We start from the raw sequence: 12,086 nt of genomic DNA, 5'->3' as shown, positions 1-12,086 counted from the left end.
AGGTTACCATCTTGATCAGTTGGGCCGATGGGCTGAGAAATGGCAGATGGAGTTTAATTCAGATAAATGCAAGGTGCTGCATTTTGGGAAAGCAAATCTTAGCAGGACTTATACATTTAATGGTAAGGTCCTCAGGAGTGTTGCTGAACAAAGGAATCTTGGAGCACAGGTTCATAGCTCCTTGAAAATTGAGTCGCGGGTAGATAAGATAGTGAAGAAGGTGTTTGGTATTCTTTCAGAGTATTGAGTACAAGAGTTGGGAGGTCATGTTGCATCTGTACAGGACATTTGTTGGGCCACTGTTGGAATATTGCATGCAATTCTGTCCTCCTTCCTATCAGAAAGATGTTGTGAAACTTGAAAGGGTTCTGATTAGATTAGATTAGATTAGATTAGATTACTTACAGTGTGGAAACAGGCCCTTCGGCCCCTCACACCGCCAGAGACCCGGGTTCAATTCCCGCCTCAGGCAACTGACTGTGCAAACTCCACACAGTCAGTTGCCTGAGGCGGGAATTGAACCCGGGTCTCTGGCGGTGTGAGGCAGCAGTGCTAACCACTGTGCCACCGTGCCGCCCACAAAAGATTTACAAGGATGTTGCCAGGGTTGGAGAATTTAAACTACAGGGAGAGGTTGAATAGGCTAGGACTGTTTTCTCTGGAGTGTCGGAGGCTGAGGGGTGACCTTGTAGATGTTTATAAAATCATGAGGGGCATGGGTAGGATAAATAGACAAAGTCTCTTCCCTGGGGTAGGGAAGTCCAGAACTAGAGGGCATAAGTTTAGGATGACAAGGGAAAGATATAAAAGAGATGAAGGGGCAACGTTTTCACGCAGAGTGTGGTACGTGTATGGAATGAGCTGCCAGAGGAAGTGGTGGAGGCTAGTGTAATTGCAACATTTAAAAGGCATCTGGATGAGTATATGAATAGGAAGTGTTTGGAGGGATATGGGCCAAATGCTGGCAAATGGTACTAGATTGGGTTGGGATATCTGGTCGGCATGGACAAGTTGGACCAAAAGTTCTGTTTCCGTGCTGTACATATCTATGACTGTATGACTCTACTTACCTTCAGCCCACTGATCACGTATTGAAGTGTCTCGACCCTGCATGGACCTTAAACCTCTGACTTAACCACTACCAGCTCCTCATTTAAGCAAATAATTTCTTTGATCAAGCTCAAACTTGTGTTCACCTCTATTAGTATGTCCTTTTGCGGGTGAGCACCCATTTTTGTCCAATTACTTCTGTAAAAACAGCTTGGAACATTCAGCTATCTAAAGGAGTGATATAAATGTGTGTTTTTCATTTTAACAGAGGCACGATACTGTTTACTTCAAAGAAGGTAATATTTTTCTTAAAGTAAAATAAATGAATTTCATGCAAACATTTAAATGTTCATATACTAATCTACATACTCCAGAAAATTAATGTCATGTATTAATGGACTGAATTGTGGAGGAGAAAAGGGAACAGAAATGAACTTTTAATGACTTTGTTCTAGGATTATGGATTTATTTGTGTCGAGACATGTTTATATAAAAGTGTCAGAACATCACTGTATCCAAAGATCAAAAAGATGGCTTGGTAATCTGACCAAAGTAATTGCTGGTAGAGACATCTGTCTCGCCTGACATTGCAAATGTGTTGCTCAGCTTCAGCAGTCTACCTGAACTCTGTTAAATATAACCCGGGACGATCTTAGGTTATAAACTTGTCATTTGAATATATTTCACAACAATCTTCACAACACCTTCCCTGAAGTCAGAAAGTGACAAGCTTTTTATCTGATAATGCAGTTAGCCAATCTCATGGAGTGCAACAACATCAGACAAACTCTCAGCTCCAATCCCTGTGGTGAGAGAATGGAACATCTATAGGAGACACACTTTGGAGTCACAAAGAAACAGGAATGGCTCCAAAATGGCTGCAGTTCTCTTTGAAGCCAAAGGTGGTCCTTGCCTGGCACTAGTAAGAGTACTCTTCACCCCTGTGGTTTCTATGATGTTATCTTACATGTCCTACTGTGTGCTACATTATCAAATTTATAACAGTTATTGAGGGAACCTTTTGCTATTTGTGAGTATAGGCCTGAGATTCTATCGAATGTTTTAAAAGCACACAGCGTTAGTCAGATAATTAGTGGATGAGGAGCTGAGAAACTATACTTTGAAACTTCGTTAGTTGTGTGACATATTTATAAATTGTCTGTTTTTAAAAGTGAATTATCTCTCCCCATCTCATCAGTTCAGCGATATTTAAAATAATCTTCACATTGGACTAAAATAAAAGTGAGCAGCATCAGCAGTTATTAAGCAAGATAATATATGGTCTATTATATTTCCGTGATGTAAGACAGTGTATGAACATGTCATCAGTCATGGCAGTATATCTTAATTGATTATAAATAGCATGACAATTTATGAAACTTCTGTCCCCGCACTCTCTGTCACTTAGATCAAGAGTTTCAAGATTTTCTTCTAACGTATTGCATTTGATCTGGTGGCATAACTTTGTCATTCTGACATGTTAAGGGAAAGAAAAAAGGAACAGTTGGCTTGGTGATTATTATGTACAAAGTAGGCAGTTTTGTAAATTAATCTAAAGGGAGTAACTATCACCCAAAAGCACTTAAACTGACCTGGATGCAAAAAAAATGTGTTGGAAGAACACAAGGCCCATTGTGGTGACACTCTCTTTATTAAAGTATATCTTGGGAACAACATCAACACTCAGGATTAATGCAAAATTACTTCCATCTCAACTGCCATGTTTATCCTTCTCTGTCTCTATCATTAATGCCTTGCTTGAAGAAAAGTTCCCCTTAATTCAGTCCTAATCAGTGGCTAAAAATTAAAAAATATATTGTACTTGAAGTGATGAATTTCCAGTGGAAATGGTAAATTTGAAAAGTAGGTCAGTGAGCAGCATTCACAGGCCCACCAGGAGTTAAATTCTTGAAGTTGCATTTTTGTGGAATTTGCCAAATGATGAGATTTCAGTGAATGTTACAAATCTAATTATAATATTACAGCATAGGAGATTTACATTAGTTGGAAAACTAACTAATGAATCTCTAGTTTGTGAAATTTAAATATTGCTCTAATAAAAAGTTTGCTGTATTCCTCATAAATTCAATGCATTTGTGAAGGGAAAAAAAGGCACTGCTTGCTTGAATTCCTTTAAGTATGAAAAGCTGTGCTTAAAAGAAAAACGTCAGCGTTCACTGTATGACAGTAACTCATATTCAGTCTGCTTTTATTTAAAGGCCATGTGCTACCCCATATTTTTGGTATACAACTTAAAAAAATCAAAATGCACTTATGTTAATGTTTCAATAAATTCAAATTCTGAATTAAAACTTTTGAATACATAAGTATTGAAACAGCTGCCTTTATATGATGGAGGACGCAAATATGTACCTCTACAGATTGTGGTCTGTCTGTCATCGGACTGAATAATTCCTATGTCTACTACTTTTATACCACCAGAGAAATCTGTCCACCATTAGTCTGCTCAGAGTTTAGTCACAATCATTAATGTCTGGAATGTTATGTTATTATTAGGTTACCAGGTGTTGGATTCACACCACTGCAAGACTGTTAGTGATTACACCAGAAGTGGGCTGATGCCATCACTAAGCAAAAGGACTGCTAACCCAGCACTCTTCATCTCCTTGAGGGCAATTGAGACTCTTAATAATTGAATTAAAGCTGACAAAGTATTGAAGCAAAGCACAAAAAAGGTCCTCTTAAATTGCAGCTTGTTCAGTGTTGGGAGCATTAGTGATTTGATGCTACTAACCACTAGGCCACCTTCAGTCTGAGTAGCACGTACATGTCAAAGGTCACATTTACCCAATAAATTGCCTTGTAAAGGAATTTTACCAGTCATTTACTTTAAAACATTTCACTTTAGGTTCCCTGCTGGCCCAGTGGCTAAATAAATTGTGTGATGTAATATTGAGGCATGCAGATCAGGGTGGCTCCAGTTTTTATTCCTGTTCTGTGCTGAGCTGACAAATTTCAATTGCTATAGGGAAGCAGTGAATTTCAGTCACTGGATTAGAGAGGGGATAATCAGCACAGTTCCTGTTCCTGATCACTATCATATGACTCTTGTTGGAATGTATGTGTTTGGATGCCAGGTGAGTATGGGATTAGGTTTTGCTGTGATCTTTATCATATTTGAGTGGTTTGCTTAAATTTGATTTGGAGAAACTATTGAACCCTCTATGCCTTGTACCTGTTACTTATCATTAATATTTCACAAATGTTAACGCAAACTGTGCATTAATTAACTTGGTAAATCACCTCAGAAGGTACTTTGACTTGCCAATAATGCATACTAAACAGAAGCCAACATTATTTTAGTTCCTGAAGATTAGTCTCTGGCCAAACCTTTTCATTGTTGTACGTAAAAATAGAAAAGAATCAAACAAAAATAGTGTTAATTGTGTTAACAAGCCGATGGTCAGACTCTTCACAATTTGTCATGTTGTGCACTTCACCAAAATTCAGTCAATATTATGAGTAAGGTGAAATGTAGCCAATACTTTGTGAATTTTCTGCATCTGCTATGTCAGCATCACAGACTAACATCTGTATTCCACCAAATTTTTATGAATGTGGTTAACAACGTGATAATGACCAAATAATCTGTTTGTGTGATGTTGACTGAGTGATATATATTGGTTAGGACAACAGGAGTACTTCTCCTGCTCTTATACAAATACTGCCATGGAATTATTTACATCCATCTAAACAGGAGATGGGAGCCTCAGTATAATGTATTTTCTGAAAGACAACACCTCTGATGTATTGTAAAGTTCCCTCAGTACTGCACTGGAGTGTTAGTCTTGGTCTTTTCATTTGCAAGCCCTAGATGGGACTTGAAGCCAAATCCTTGTCTTGAGATGCAAGAGGGCTAGCAAAAGATGACACATTATCACCAACTCTGAATTAATTAAGCAAAACTGATAACTTTTCATGGATACCGTAACCATTATGGCAAATTTGATTTCATTGGATCTATAATTTATAAATTTCTATGTATTCTTCCACACTACATGCCTGTTAACTTGCTACAACAGTTCCTTTATTTCTAAGGAACTAATTGACATAATATTGGATATACGATTATCTGTTCACTATTAATAGGAATATTATAAACTGTTTTTCTGTTATATGCTTACCATTTAGAAATCCTTCCCCAATATTTCAAAAGTGGTTGAGTCATGAAGGGTTAAAAATGACTTGTTTTGACTAAAACTAAATGTCTCAAGCTAAATCCAGTACTTGATTGGTCTAGTGGTACCAGCTTACAATTGACTGTGTACTTTCAATGAATGGTCAACAAGTACAAATAAGTCTTTTACCTTTTTCTGCCATTTCTGCCATAATTCATTGTATAGTTTTGTAAAATCGTTTTGATTAAAACTAGTTTGGTTGGGTCCTGAAAAATCTCTGAAATTTAATGACGCTATCGCTTTAAGAAGTGGTAATTGCACACATCCCATTGGGGTAGATTTGCCCAGATATATAATTCGATAGTTCATGAAATGTGACTTATTCACCATCGAACTGATTTATTTCAAACCTGCTTTGGTAATCTAAATCCTTCCAGAACTTTTAATAATATTGCCCTTTTAGAGAGAATAATTTATACATATCTTAGTGGGAATGAAAGTAATCCTACAGGCCTGCTGATTGCCTAACATGTTCATTGTCTGTAGTATGCCCTTTGTGATCAACAGGCACCACATGGTATTTACATGCTAAATTATGCTGATTTGACCCTTCTGAAATGATTCTGTTATTACAGATTGTTCAGGACATGACATTGATTGGGCAAAATTGAAATCAATGTGAACACTAAATTTGGCAGAATGTTAAATGAGTTGCCAATTTGCTGTCACCCAGTTTGCCCCACCGCACAAGACCAATTTAACAAAAATATTATTCATTGATAGTATGCTGGCTTGGTTGACTGGAGCAGCAGAGCAACATGGTAACTCAGTGGCTAGTACTACTGCATCACAGTGCCTGGGACCTGAGTTGGATTCTAGCCTCGAGCAACTGTCTGCACTTTCTCAATGTGTATACGTGCGTTTCCTTTGGGTGGTTTGGTTTCCTCCCCAGCCTAAAGATGTGCAGGTTAGGTGGATTGGCCACGCTAAATTGCCGATTGTGTCTAGGAATGTGCAGGCTTGGTGGATTAGCCTTGGGAAATGTCGTGTTACAGGAGTATGGTGGGGGTGGGAGGGATTGAGGATGGGTCAGAGTGGGATGGCCTTTGGAAGGGCAATGTGGACTTGATCGACTGAATGCCCTGCTTTCATACTGTAGGGATTCTATGATTTATTGCCCATCCTTAGTCACGGTTCGGGAGGGGGGAGTTTCAGATTTTAACCCAGCAACAGTGAAGGAATGGCAATGTATTTCGAAGTCAGGATGGTGTGTGGCTTGGAGGGGATCTTGCAGATGGTGGTGTTCCCATGTAACTCCTGCCTTTCTCCCTCTAGATGATGCTGAACATGAGTTTAGTGAGTCTTTGTGGGAGTGTGTCTTGTAAATGGTACACATTTCTGTTACTGAGAGTTGGCGATGGAAGAATGTTTGTGCATGTGGTGTCAATTAAGTGGGCTATTTTGTCCAGGAAGGGTGTCATGTTTTGAGTGTTGTTTGAGCCAGAATCAGAGTCAAAACGTGTAGCACTGGAAAAGCACAGCAGGCCAGGCTGCATCCGAGGAGCAGGAGAATCGACATTTCGGGCATAACTCTTGAGCCAGAATCATCCAGGCAAGCGGAGAGTATTCCATCATATTCCTGGCTCATGCCTTGTCGGTTGTGAACATCTTTCAGGAGTCAGGAAGCGAATTAATCAGTGCAAGATTTTCGCCTTTGTCCTGCTTTTATAACCATACTTTCATAGAATCCCCACAGTGTGGAAACAGGTCACTCCACCCAACAGGTCCACACCTACCCTACAAGTAGCATCCCACCCTTTCCCTGCACTCCTACACCTCCCACCTAATCCACCTAACCCACATATCCTTGGACACTATCAGTGGTTTAGTATGGCCCATCCACCAAACCTGAACATCATTGGACTGTGGGAGGAAACCGGAGCACCCAAAGAGTCACCTGAGTCAAATTGAACCCAGGTCCCTGACTCTGTGAGGCAGTAGTGCTAACCACAGAGCCACTGTGCCACCTCATATATCCCACTTATATATCTCATTCAATTCACTTTATGGTCAGTGGTAACCGCCAAGATGTTAATATTGGAGGATTCAGCAATGGTAATGCTATTGAGTGCCAAGGAGAATTAAATTTAAATTTCAACCCCTCTTTGATGAAGCTACTTTTGGTAGCCCATGCTTCCTGAAATGTCAATAATGAATGTGTCAGGTCCATTGTGTGATCTTGGTGGGGATTCAGCTAACCCACTGAGCCTTCTCAAAATGGGACTTTCTATGTTATCACTTGTTGAATCCAATTCAGATTGATTTCAGCCCAATTCCACAAACTTTACTACCTTACTTAGGTTAACCTTTTTTTTCTGTGGTGGGTGCCACTCCTTCAAGTTTTGGAGAGGCACATTCTGATACAAATAAGCTTATTCCAATCCGAAGTTCACAATGATCTTTCTTAAATCCACAGAATGTTGGATACCTTTTGTCTCTGGATCTTTTTATTTGATTATCCTAGAATTTTAAATGCATTTTGTTCATATTTTACTGAATTCTTGTTTAAACAGTTTGCATTGGGCACCCCTCCCTGAGATATAAATGCTATTGCCCTCTTATGTGATGGAGTTGGACCATTCTAATCTCATATTTCTGTCAGCCTATCTCAAAACATGACCTTTTCATTCCATGCACATTAAATTCCTGTCCATTACTTTCAACCATGTTTTATCCTCAACTGTGTTGAGCAACAATAACAACTTGCATTTGCAGCTTACCTTTCATTTCGTGAAATATCCCAAGATGCTTTGGCAGAGCCATTTCAGATAAAATTTGATGCTGAGAGTCTTGAGGGGTTATTAGGACGGTTGATTAAAAACTTGGGTCAGACTTGAGAAATGGAGTGGTGGATCAGTTTCAGAGAGATATTCCAGATTTTAGAGCAGTGTTTCCCAAACTTTCCTGGTGTGTCCTGAGCTTAGTGGCTCAGACTTTATGTGACCATTGGGAAGGTGTTTGCTTTAGTGCCTAGTGTTTAATGGGGGAGGGTTTAGCTCCTGAGTGCTGTGAGGGGAGGGAGCTGTTTTACCTTCTTATCTGATAAGGGAAAAAGTCAACATGGTGGGAATTGTTTAAATTATTGAGTTTATTTCAATGAAAACTGCCTTTTTGCAGACATTTTTTGCAGGAGCGATCTGGCTTCAAGAAAATATCAAAGGTCACATCCACCATTAGAAAAAAAGATGCTAGAATTTAAAGGATCTTGCAATTATTAGCATTCATTCCTAACTCCATAAAAACTGTTGTTGCTTTGGAGCAGAAACCCACAAATTCCCACCTCCGATACTAGCGTGGACCCAACCCACTGTTTGCTAAACTCTGATTTAGGACTGAAGCATCTGGGGAAGGGAGTGTGGAATGCATGAAGGCAAAATTCAAAAAACACAGAATTCTTAGAGGACTCAACAAGTTTAGGATCACCAAAGCTAATTAAGAGTTCAAGCTAAACACTACCATAACTTTAATTTATGAAGTCCTTGGGTCTATAAGTAAAGGCATAGAGTATACAATAAAATCAAGGAAATGACTCTTCACCTCTACAAATCATTAGTTAGCCAACATTCGGAGTATTGTGTTCATTTCTGGAAGAATGTTAAAGCCCTGGACAGAGTGCAAAGATGATTTATAAGAATGATACCAGGAATAAGAGATTTTAGGTAAAAATCAGTTTCCTCATTTCCCCTTCCTCCACTTCACCCAAGCTCCAACCTTCGAGCTCAGCACCGTCCCATGACCTGTACTACCTGCCTATCTTCCTTTCCATCTATCCAATCCACCCTCCTCTCTGACCTATCACCTTCATCCCCACCCCCATTTATCTACTGTACTCTATGCTACTTTCTCCCCACCCCCACCCCCCTCTCATTTATCTCTCCATTCTGCAGATACCCTGCCTCTATTCCTGATGAAGGGCTTTTGCCCAAAATGTTGATTTTCCTGCTCCTCGGATGCTGCCTGACCTGCTGTGCTTTTCGAGCACCACTCTAATCTAGACCCATAAGAGATTTTAGATGCAAGGAAAGATTAGGGAAATTGCCTTATTTTCCTCAGAGCACAGAGGATTACGAAGGTGACCTTATTGCGGTGTTCAAAATTAAGATCAATTTTGACAGGATAAAGAAAAATGTTGTGTTTCCACTGGTTGGTATCTTTCTGAGAGCTAGGAGTGAGTTGAGGAGAAACTTCCTTACTCAAAGAGTTGTTAGGATTTAGAAAGTGCTGCTTGGGAGAGTGCTGGAGGTGAATTCTATAAGAGGTTTCAAAGGAGAGCTGAGTATATATTTGAAAGTGATGAATTTGGAGGGCTGTCTGTCAAATAATGCATTTACCACTGTAGCTGTCTGAATTTCTTGTGAATATTCGAAAAACTATTGTAACTTAAAGAATAAGCAATATCTTAAAAACACTATTAAGTTGGTAACACATTTTATTTGGAAAAACATGAAATGATGAAAACTGGCATTTTTCCTTAAGTCTCTTTATCCTGGTTCATTTCACAATTTACTCCCATTTTTTAACGCCGTTAAAACATTTGCAAAGCCAATTGCTGCTTTAAAGAAATGACAGTTTAGAAACAAGTTGATTGTGACCATATCAGTCAGTTGGCAAACTAAGGAAATGTTTAGTATCTGATCTATATTACGTGTGATAAGTTTCTTATCTCTTCTTGTGCCTTGGCTGGGAAATGGTGTATCTGTCACACATATATCTCTAACTACTCACGTGTGACATTACACTTTCCGTCCTGTCAGATGATTAACTAGGGAAAACAGTTAAGGTGGTATGGTACTTTGTTCATGTAAGCCTATTGCCAAATACTGATGGCTGTCACAATTTCAAGTTAATTTGTAGGTACTTTCTTGTATCTTAGCAGGTTCCAGAGTGCCATGTTTGCAAGTTCTACCATGCATTTATTACTTAACCTAAAGATATGAAACACTACATGTCACCAAGAAATGGCATGGGAGAAACTGGTCATGGTGTACATGCTGCAAATTGGAAGAAAGGAACTACAGACTGGCCTCATGAGTAGAAGCCATGATCAAGGGAAGGTCAATGAATTGAGAAACCCTGAAATGAACATCAGATTGCATTAATTTGGACTATTTCACATTTGGATAATTTTACCCCCATAACAAAATGACAGTAACATGCGCTGAGGGATAAAAATGTCTCTTTCTATGTGTATAATGCTGTTTGCATATCACAACCATATGTTTTCTAAAGACAGAAGATGGCGGACAGATGTTTGACATCTGTAGCTGAGCCACAGTGTTATCATTTAAATTTTCATAAACAGCAATAAATAAACTAATGTTCTGCATGGATACTGGTCCTTGCCATTCCCAACGTACAATCTTGTGTTTCAGTAATACAACAAATACCTGTTCTTCATAACTGTTTCACTGTGAAAGTTACATGCAACAGATTACTTTTCTGTTTTCATGCCTTGAATAATCAGTCACAAGGCTTGGAAGGAGGAGTGAATGAGTAGATTCGAACTCATGGCCTACGCATTTTGACTTCCTCACCCCTATGTGAGTCAGAAGTAAAAACAAAGCCAGAAAAGGTCAAAAAGATCCTGATAAGGAGGGAGGGGTATTGAAGAAATTTACCCTGGGCTGTTTCACACCATCTTAAACATCTGGAATCAGGAGGTGGCAAAGAGCATATGGATACTGAAACAAGAAAGGGAAAGAAAATGCCTTGGGAATAAAAGATAAATACATTTGGTGGATTTTTAGTATCTAATAATGCTGATCAAACTCACCTCTGCATTATAATTATTGTAGCATACTGCTGAATTATTAATATGCTATCAATTGGAAGTGAAGGTAAATCATCAAAAGGCTCCTAGTTTTGGGTTGGAAATGCAATTTTGAACCTTTTGATACAAATTGCTTGGATTCAAACATGTTTTTGTTTGGAACTTCATGTTTCCTTCTCTGCTTTTGTTGAATAAGGAATTAGTGACAGAGATATTTTTCTGACTGCTTTGTAGAACAATCCTCTATGCTAGAATCCCTCGAGTATGCAGCTAAAATACCATGTCATTCGTATAACAGAAGCAGCATCAAAACTTTTAATGACACAATCTATACTAATTTTTCCCGGTACCAGTGTTGCTTGAGGTTCTGTGATCCAAGGCTAGAAAAATCAACATTTGGCTGTATGATCATGAGGATCCATAAAAATCCAAGGATCTTGGGAATGCAGAAGAATTGCCTTCATATTGCACATGAGATCTGCACCAGCTAAATGTGCATTAGCATGATTGCTATCATTCAGAAAGCTCCTCTTCAAAAATTGATGGATTGAATCTTATGCTTTTTGACTCAGTCTGAATTGTGTTGAATTTTTTGGAAGGTATTTTGCCATGAGGACCAGTGAGTTTTCTCGCTGTACCTTACCAAAAGTGCTGCATTAATTAAATACCACACTCCTGTTCCTTCTCTCAGGTTTGATTCCAACCCCATCTTACCATGCATCATTCCGAGAAGAACTTGCCACTTGGTGAATAATTGCTAAAGATCAGCATCCGTTGCAACTGTACCATCTTTGATGGGCCACTGAGCAGCTAGGCAAGTGTTCACAATTCAACATTTCTCATCAGTGGCAATGTAATGGCACAGCAACCAAAATTGCCCAAGGCACATAACTAATATGGCTGACAGTCTCTCATAATGCAATCCTATTGTCTCACCCTCATCATTGTTTAACTGCCATGCCACAGTGTACCTATTCATAGCTATGTCCTGGTAGGAGTTATTACTAACTTCTTCCATAGCATTGTGATACAGCCTACTTTGTGCCACATGTGTGCAGTTGATGACA

This window comes from Chiloscyllium plagiosum, unplaced genomic scaffold (assembly GCF_004010195.1).
Source record: "Chiloscyllium plagiosum isolate BGI_BamShark_2017 unplaced genomic scaffold, ASM401019v2 scaf_1217, whole genome shotgun sequence".
NCBI classification, from domain to species: Eukaryota; Metazoa; Chordata; class Chondrichthyes; order Orectolobiformes; family Hemiscylliidae; genus Chiloscyllium; species Chiloscyllium plagiosum.
This window is presented reverse-complemented; position numbering follows the sequence as displayed.